The sequence below is a fragment of the Lontra canadensis genome, unplaced genomic scaffold, assembly GCF_010015895.1.
Source record: "Lontra canadensis isolate GAN:19392208 unplaced genomic scaffold, GSC_riverotter_1.0 scaffold47, whole genome shotgun sequence".
Classification (NCBI taxonomy): Eukaryota; Metazoa; Chordata; class Mammalia; order Carnivora; family Mustelidae; genus Lontra; species Lontra canadensis.
Window position 1 is genome coordinate 9,286,943 of NW_022631041.1, and position 8,307 is coordinate 9,295,249.

At 38.9% G+C, this 8,307-nt stretch overlaps 1 long non-coding RNA gene across 1 annotated transcript; it reads right to left on the reverse strand.

Moving 5' to 3' along the window:
- Nucleotides 1-830: 830 nt before the first annotated feature.
- On the reverse strand, nt 831-6,986 carry LOC116876787. The gene is made up of 3 exons (XR_004384458.1): nt 6,896-6,986; nt 5,915-6,038; nt 831-1,048 (listed from the first exon to the last, which is right to left on the reverse strand). It is a non-coding gene; the product is annotated as an uncharacterized LOC116876787 (long non-coding RNA).
- Between the last annotated feature and the right edge of the window lie 1,321 nt (nt 6,987-8,307).

The window sequence follows — 8,307 nt, forward strand, 5'->3', positions numbered from 1 at the left end:
TAATGTATACTGAATATAAAAGATTAAATATATACAGAGTACTTAGGGACATTATCACATACAAAAGGCAAGAATTGGGCCAGGATCTTAATGACAGTTATCTTTGAGCAGAGTATTACAAAAGACATTTATTTTCTGTTTTCCCTGTCTTGGTGAAATTGTATGCAATGAAACTACATTCATTTCATAAACAGAAAAAAATATTTTTTCCTATAGGGAGTAAATTGTTAACATAGTAAATTAAAGTTTCCCTTTGGGAAAGGAGAGTAGGGATGCTAGTCACCATTCCTAGAAGGCAATCTTCTGTGACAAGCCTGGCCTGAAAATCATGCCCCAAAGATGATATTGTTTCTACTCTATCCTGCTGACTCACTCAGCAAGAGCACCTACTGCAGGCTGATATCAAGAGCTAAAAGATAAGTTGACCCCTTTTATCTAGTTTAGGAAAGAGCCATGGAGACAAAAACTTGCAAAGACATTTAACAGGCCTAATAAAGAATGTCTGATCAAGTAACAAAGAGAAAGTGCTTAATTAAAATGGAAACCTTGCCAAGTTCAACCCTAATTTCCTTGCATCTGAAAGGCTTTGCTTCAGACTTCCTGCCAGACTTCACTTCTTTCATCATCATCATAGTTAAACGTCCTCTTGAGTGCCATATACATTCCTGCCATGATGGAAACTCCCCGAGAGCCACATTATGTCCTATTCACATTTATATGCCCCACAACGCCTTGAACACAGAAGAAATTCAATACATATTTATGGAATGAGTGAATGGTCCGGTATTGTGTGAGGTTAACACATACATAGAAAATATTTCACTTCAGGCTCAAGCAAACTGTTTATTTTATGAATCTGACAACTGTAGTATTGAAAGAAAGTGGCTATATCTGATCTCAGCAAGGATTGATTGATTGATTGATGCTTCTTCTCTTGCCGTATGGCAAGGGAAGAGGTTTCTTCATAAGTCAGTGGCCTCTGACGTGCACCACCACCATGGCTTCTTCCTCAATAGGTAGTCTGTTTGACCAGCCAAAGTCATGTGACCTGTTGTAAGGGGAAAAAAAAGTCACTCTCAGAAATACGGCAAGACAGAAATTTCTCTTTACTAAACCATAGTTGTAGGGTTTATTGAAACATGCTGCCCAGAAAACAACTGTTTGTGAAGAGCTTGAGGGCATCATTATAACCTCTGTGGGAGGCTGGTTTTCTGTGTGGTGCCCAGAACTGCATGGACAACAGAATCCATGCTATCAGTCCACAGAGCCCGACACTCCTGTCATGAGTGTTATCATTCAATTTTCTCCCAGCAAGAGTGACAGGAGCTAATTGTTTGGCCCGGTTTGTGTCCTTCCAACCCCATGAAGTTGACTATTTTGCATAATAATCTGACTGGCTGATTGAAGCGCCAATAATCCAATTCCTAGGCCTGAAACTAGGATGTGCCAGAAAGGTTGGTTCCCTGTGGTAAAATGACAAGACATTTCAGGGAGAAGAAATCTTTCCAAAATTTTCTGTAATTAAAAAGTGTAGTGTATTTTTTTGGAAGAAACTCTACTTCTAGTGTATATCACATGAAGTGATAATATTGTGAAGGTGTATGGGTATTTATGTGGATACACACAGGCACACACGCACACTCATGCGTGCACATCTCTTTAGTGAAATAAGCCAAATCATTTCGAGCATTGATTAGGTAAGATTTTGAGATCTAAGGATCTTCCAATGAAAGGTAATGTTAAATGGAATTGAACTGATGCCATGGTCCATTTTGGAGAATAAAATTGATGTGTTTTTTTTTTTCCTTTTCATTAAAATAATGCTTGAAATTTTAGTGTCCTGGACAAAGGAGCATGAAGAAACTTTTGGGGTTGATGCATATGATCACTGTCTTGATTGGGGTGATGGTTTCACAGTTTCATAGATATGTCAAAATGTAGCAAATTGTATGTTTTAAAATATGTGAAGTTATTGTGTGTCAATTATACTTCAATAAGAAAAAGACAATTGCAGTGTGCTGGGCTGGAAATCTCTTCTATGCATCTCTCAGGAAGTGTTGCATAAGACAACCAATGCAAATGCCAGTGGGTTTAATATGGCACTTGCCTACATATATCATTCCTCCAACCATCCATCATTCCTTCTGGAATAATGGAAAATGGAAAATAGTGGGTGAATTTTGTGATAAACACATGTGTGTCCATTCAGTATCCAGGACAGATCACCAGTTGCCTGGACAGAGGGAGCAGGGTGTCCCATTGCTGACGGAGTTAGGGACATAGTTATAATCCAGAATCTGGATTGAGGACTGTGACACCAGCAAGTTATAGTTACCCCTGTGATCATTCCACCCTACATCACCAATTGGATTTTTTAATACACTTGTACGTCCGATTCCCCTGGCTTCTCAATACATTCTTTTCTTGCCAATCTCTACAAGTGATTCAGGCAAAACTGTAGGAATAGGGCAAAAGAGAGTTCACAAATTTCTAGTGAATTTTTTTTTAATTTTTCTAATTTAAATTCAGTTGGCCCACATACGTTACATCATTGGTTTCTGATGTAGTGTTCAGTGATTCATTAGTTGCATCAAGTGAATTTTAACAAAAGATAACCACTTGTGTGTTAAGAAGCCTCCTAATAGGAACACCTGGGTAAGCTCAGTTGGTTAAGCATCTGTCTTTGGCTCAGGTCATGATCCCTGGGTCCTCGGATTGAGCCCTGTGTGGAGACCTGCGTCCACTGTCAGGTTTCCTGCTCAGCAGGGAGTCTGCTTCTCCATTTCCCTCTGCTTCTCTCCTGACTCATGTTTGCTCTCTCTCTCTCAAATAAATAAATAAAATCTTTTTTTTTTTTTTTTTTTTTTAAAAAAAAGAAGGCTCCTAATAGTAAAGAAAGGCGATTAGATTTGTGAATCCCAGGCCCACCCCCTTCACAGCCTGGGGAGCTGGAACACATCGCCAGCTGGTACCTGGACCTTGGAAAGGGGCTTCCTGGATCTGTACTTGGGCCCAAGCCTACGGGCAGGGATTGGAGTTTAAGAAGTTGGGACATAAATTGCTGGAGTTGAGGGCAGTGTGTGTGAGGGAAAGGCCTGAGCCAGAGAGGGAGCTAAAAAGGGGTAGGATGTCAGCTGCTGTGTGCCTCGTCCTGATTCCCATAGTTGTGGTGGAGATTGCCTCTTCCCCTTTTACTGCCATATATCCTGAGGGGGTGCACACTGATGCAGGGGTGAGGAGGAAGCAGGAAAGCTGAGGGGATCAGGACCATGGAGTTTGTATGGGAAGGACAGAAGAGGCCTGGGGAATCAGCAGCATCTCTATATCTGTGGGAAGGGGGGTGTGGAGTATTAGGGCAGCCTCTGGACCCACTGAGGGTGGGTAAGAATTTCTTCAGTGCTTTCAGTTGGAGAAATTAAGTACATATACAAAATTTCTAGATCCCTTCATCTATTTCCATTATTTCTTGCTCTCTTGCCTAAAAGCATGTTTCATTTCAAATCAGAGTCAAGTTCCAGCTTATTTATTTATTTATTTTTAGGAATGAATGTTTGGCAAGCTAAAATCCCAGCACTTACATGTTAGAAAGAACTTTGAAATTAAACAAGGATCCTATCTCTTTCTTTTAATATCTAAAAAACAAAGCACAGTTCTTCCTTCCAGGTTGGACTATCCTATTACAATGAACGTTAATCCATACTAAAAGGGCTTTAAGAAATGGGTTTTCCTCATCTCTGTTCAATTTCCTTTCTCAGCTTTAATGATTTCAGGTAGCTCCTGCTCATCTTTGTTAGCCATGCACAAATGTAAATGGTAATGAGGCTTTTGTGTATGCGTGTGAAATTCAAAATCCATCCCTAGTCTATTAACTCTGTAAAGAAACTTACACTGTAGAAGTCCATAGGAGTCTGAACAAAAAGGCTTCTATTGTACAAAACCAATTTCCATGTAATCAGGTTGGGCAATAGAGTGTTTTCTCTTGAATGATATTTGTACAATGTCGGAGAGGTCTGACCTGTGCACTGTGCAGGAGAGTTCTATCACTTAGCGGGTGCAAAGGTCAGAGGAAAGAAATGTTTCTGGAATGACTCGGCTTAAATTGCAATGCTTCATAATAGCATGGTTTCGTAGCCACCTCCCTCAATGACTATTTTTGTCTGACTAAAATCTGGTCAAGCGGTGCATCACTGAACTAATTTATTTAAGAAACAGCTAGAGATTATTGTTAAATAAAAAGTACCTCATTTTGGTTTTAAGATATTCCTTTTCCTTAATGTACTAAGTTTTGTGTTTTTTTTTTTTTCTTAAGTTTAAATTATCAGCTAATGCCGAGTGGCTAACGACAGCACCTGGCACGTAGTAGGAAGTCAGTCAATACGTATCAAGGAATGAATGAACCAAATTTCTCTTAGGCAACAGATGCAAAACAGTATGACTTAATCAGACCATATGAATCTGAAAAGCTTTTTTCACTGTGGTCTAAAATGTTAATTTCCTATAATTTTCTTGTAATGCAAAAACTAACATACCAGCTAATAAAATCGTTTTGTTTGAGTAGATGTCTGCAAAATTAGGAATAGCATTTTGTAACCTAAGCAGCCAATTGCTGATTTTTATACCCCCAACCGCATTTTAGCTCAGTCAAGAATCCCAGCGTCCTACAAGTGCCGCTCCCAACCCACCCAGATGCTTCTCGGAAACCTCCTTAGAGTCCCAAGGGCGACCCGACTCTCATCAAGGCAACACACAAAAGCTCTCACAGGATGGTCCCAGGGATCAAATAAAAGAGGCCCCGTGCTCTGTTCAGTGGGCAGCGTCACACCGACATGCTGCAGGGCTCTGTCTTATAAGTCAATGCTGATACAATTCGACAAGTCTGTAATCAGTTTGAGATTGTGCTCCAGTATGTTCTACAGCAGACAGATCACAATTCTCACTTTAGTTTCCTAGTAAAACAGATGATAATTGGGGAAGTTAACCTGCAGTCTACTTGTTCATAAGCTAAAAAAAAGGTAACGCGTTTTGTTCACTTAGTTGCCCCCAAACTGATAAAGTAGTTTAGTCTCTTGCCCTTCCAGATTCCTGCTTTTTCACACATATAGTATTTTATGCAGACGTGCTTAGAGATATAACAGACTTCCCTCCTCTACCTCCAGACAACATGTTCCTCTAGAGGAAGGCTCTCCAGATGTTTCGCATCTCCATATCCCTGGGGCCTGGAGCACCATTTAGAAATTTTTCAGAATGAAGCAATAGCAATGCACTTTTTTTTTTTTAAGATTTTTTTTTAAAGATTTTATTTATTGATTTGACAGAGAGAGATCACAAGTAGACAGAGAGGCAGGCAGAGAGAGAGAGAGAGGGAAGCAGGCTCCCTGCCGAGCAGAGAGCCCGATGCGGGACTCGATCCCAGGACCCTGAGATCATGACCTGAGCCGAAGGCAGAGGCTTTAACCCACTGAGCCACCCAGGTGCCCCAACAGCAATGCACTTTTTAAAGATAAAAAAAAAAAAATTTTTCAGTATTGACTCAAAACCACATTTTCTAATCCTTATTTGTACTTGCATCCACAAACCAGAAACTAAGTGTAAACTCCCATATATGAAGCTCTGATACTGAAAACCAAATGTACACAGTAGAGGCCAACTATTTATGTAATCAATCCTACCGGTACCAACAACAGTAATTGAACGTGACAGGTGATACTGTTTTCTTAGCTTATTTAATATTTAGGGCATTGAATAAAATAATAACAGTAACAACATGTATTTAAAGGTTAAAAAAAAATAGCATTCCCTGATGCGCTTTAACACACATCAGTTCATTTGACATTCACAAACCCTTCTACATTGAGAGTTGCTTTGTCTTCATCTTAAATTATAACTGTTTAGGCTTAGGGGAGCTGTGACTTACCCAAGGCTTCTCAGCTAAGCAGGGCCTCTTGGACAAGGCTCCAGCCAGTGGTCACAGCCAGTGGATTTCCACATTGCTCCATGCCTGGCCTTTGACACAGAGGCAACTTGAAGTTCTGGGATGTCTTAAGAGAGGTCTTCTAGTTTTTAAATTCTGTGTCTTTATGCTACACGGACCTATGCTTTGAGAAGTTATGATACGCTGATCTTTCTTAAGAGCCTATTTCTAATGTATGAAATTTTGGAAATGAGTTTGCTAATTATTGTTGCATTCTAAGATTTTAAATTCTCAGCATCTTTAGGGAACAATAGGAAATTCTATGAAATTTGGCTTAAACATTTCTTTAGGAGACCAGAGTTTACTATACAAGTGCTAACAGATGTGTCACTCTAAATAACAAGACCTAATATGGAAAAAACGAACTTACAAAGCACGTAAACTAGGAATTGGCTCATTTCATTTTATAGAATGAATGCCTTATTTTGTAAAAGGTCCCCACAGTTCCTTTATGTGCTCAGCTGTCTTGGTGCATTTATGTGTTTGATTGTAGATCACCAACCACTTGATAAAATGGCTGGGGGAAAAAGAGGAGGAAACATTGGTGAAGTTTTGGGAGCCAATAGTAATTACAAAACACTTAAAAACAATGATAATGCGTTTCTAAATTTAAGATGTGAACTAATGGAAAAATTTCATTTGAATCACCTGATTTAATTTATAGGATTTTTGTGAAAGTCTCCATTGACAACCTAAGATGCTTTGTTGCCTGAATTCAGAATGTGTTTCATTCATTCATTCAACACATAGCTATTGGATGTTTAATATGTTCCAAGTACTGTGCAGAGTGATGATGAGCCAAACCAAACACAGTTTCTGACCTGCTAGAGTGTGCACTGCGCTCTTTAGCAATGTGATTTTGAAGTTTTATGGGGCTAGCAGATATGAAGCGATAAAGAAGAATAAGTTCTTTTAAAAACTTACTCAAGCATCTCCATGTGATCGTTTCTTTGCCTTTCGTTGTGTATCTCCTTTATATATTTTCTGAGATCTATTATAATGAATGATTATTACTTTCTGGATTATTTGTAAAAGATAAAGGAAAAAGCTTTTCTTAATTTGGTTCTTGGCATATTTATATGAATGTTTTGAGGCTCTAGAAATGGCAATTATCATAAATATCCCAACTGGCACATTTTATTAGCATGAGCTCACATAATATAGATGAATCAACCTGACGTTTTTTCCTTCAGCTGTTTGGCCACCATATTAATTGGTTCTATTACAGGTGGATAGAATGATCTTAATTTCCTTTGGTAAGCTTGAGTGATTTAATCTCATCAGTGAATTGTGGGTTGAAGATATATTTCAAATTTTTAAATCCCATCACTTTGGGGAAGATTTCCCTGCCTTATGGATTTAATGAAAGAAAGTTACCTTTTAATACTTCACATGCATTTCCTCATTCATGTGGAAGTAGAGCTACAACTCCAGACTGTTTATGTAAGCCATCCATAGGAGCTGGTTCTAATTCATTTATTTTTACCATGATTACAACTTTTAGTTGAGCAAATATTGAACTTTATTAATCCTACCTGTGTATCCTGCTGGGTAATAAAATGTATTGGCACATGTATTTAAGATTCTTCAGGCTTTGAACAAAAATGTTGCCATGGGAACCGGATTTCATAGCCCATAGTCCTTTGCACAACTACACCTGCCTTATGGTAGAGGTTTCCATGGCAACATTTTTGTTCAGGGAACATAGAACTTGAACAGAATATGCCACGAGTCTCTTTTCAATGTGTATGTTGATAGTTGTGGTATTACTATAGTTAATGTGCATATTAGAAATACCAGGGGCTCCATGATGGGCAGCGATGTTGTTCTTGCTGCCACTGAATAGATTCCTATCATGTTATGTAGTCACAAGGCATCGGATTAGGAAATTAGAGCAATTTCTAGTCTCTTTTCACTGCCTCTCCACCCTGCACTCATTCAACCCTCCCGCCAGAGTATGGCGAATAATCCTCCATGGCTAGCATGACCAGAATGATCATTTGTGATAATGCCAGAGCTGTAAGGGAAAGATGTGTAACTAATATCTGGCCAAGCTCAGCAGGCTTTCTTTAAAGGGCAGCATCAATCTTGGGAGCCTCTACTGCTACAGAATATTCTACTAATTGTTCTTCAACTTCCTCACACATACTTTACTCCAAAGAAGGTCATGAGCTCCAATAACAAAGTATCACGAGGATGGGGTAAGGATTAGTTTTCTTATTTTTGATCTAATGTCTTCTCTCTTTATCTCTTATATATTTACTTTCAGCATAAAAAAAAAAAAAGTTAGCAACTCCTAAATTAAAGCGGCCCAAGTTCTTTTTTGGCTTGCCATG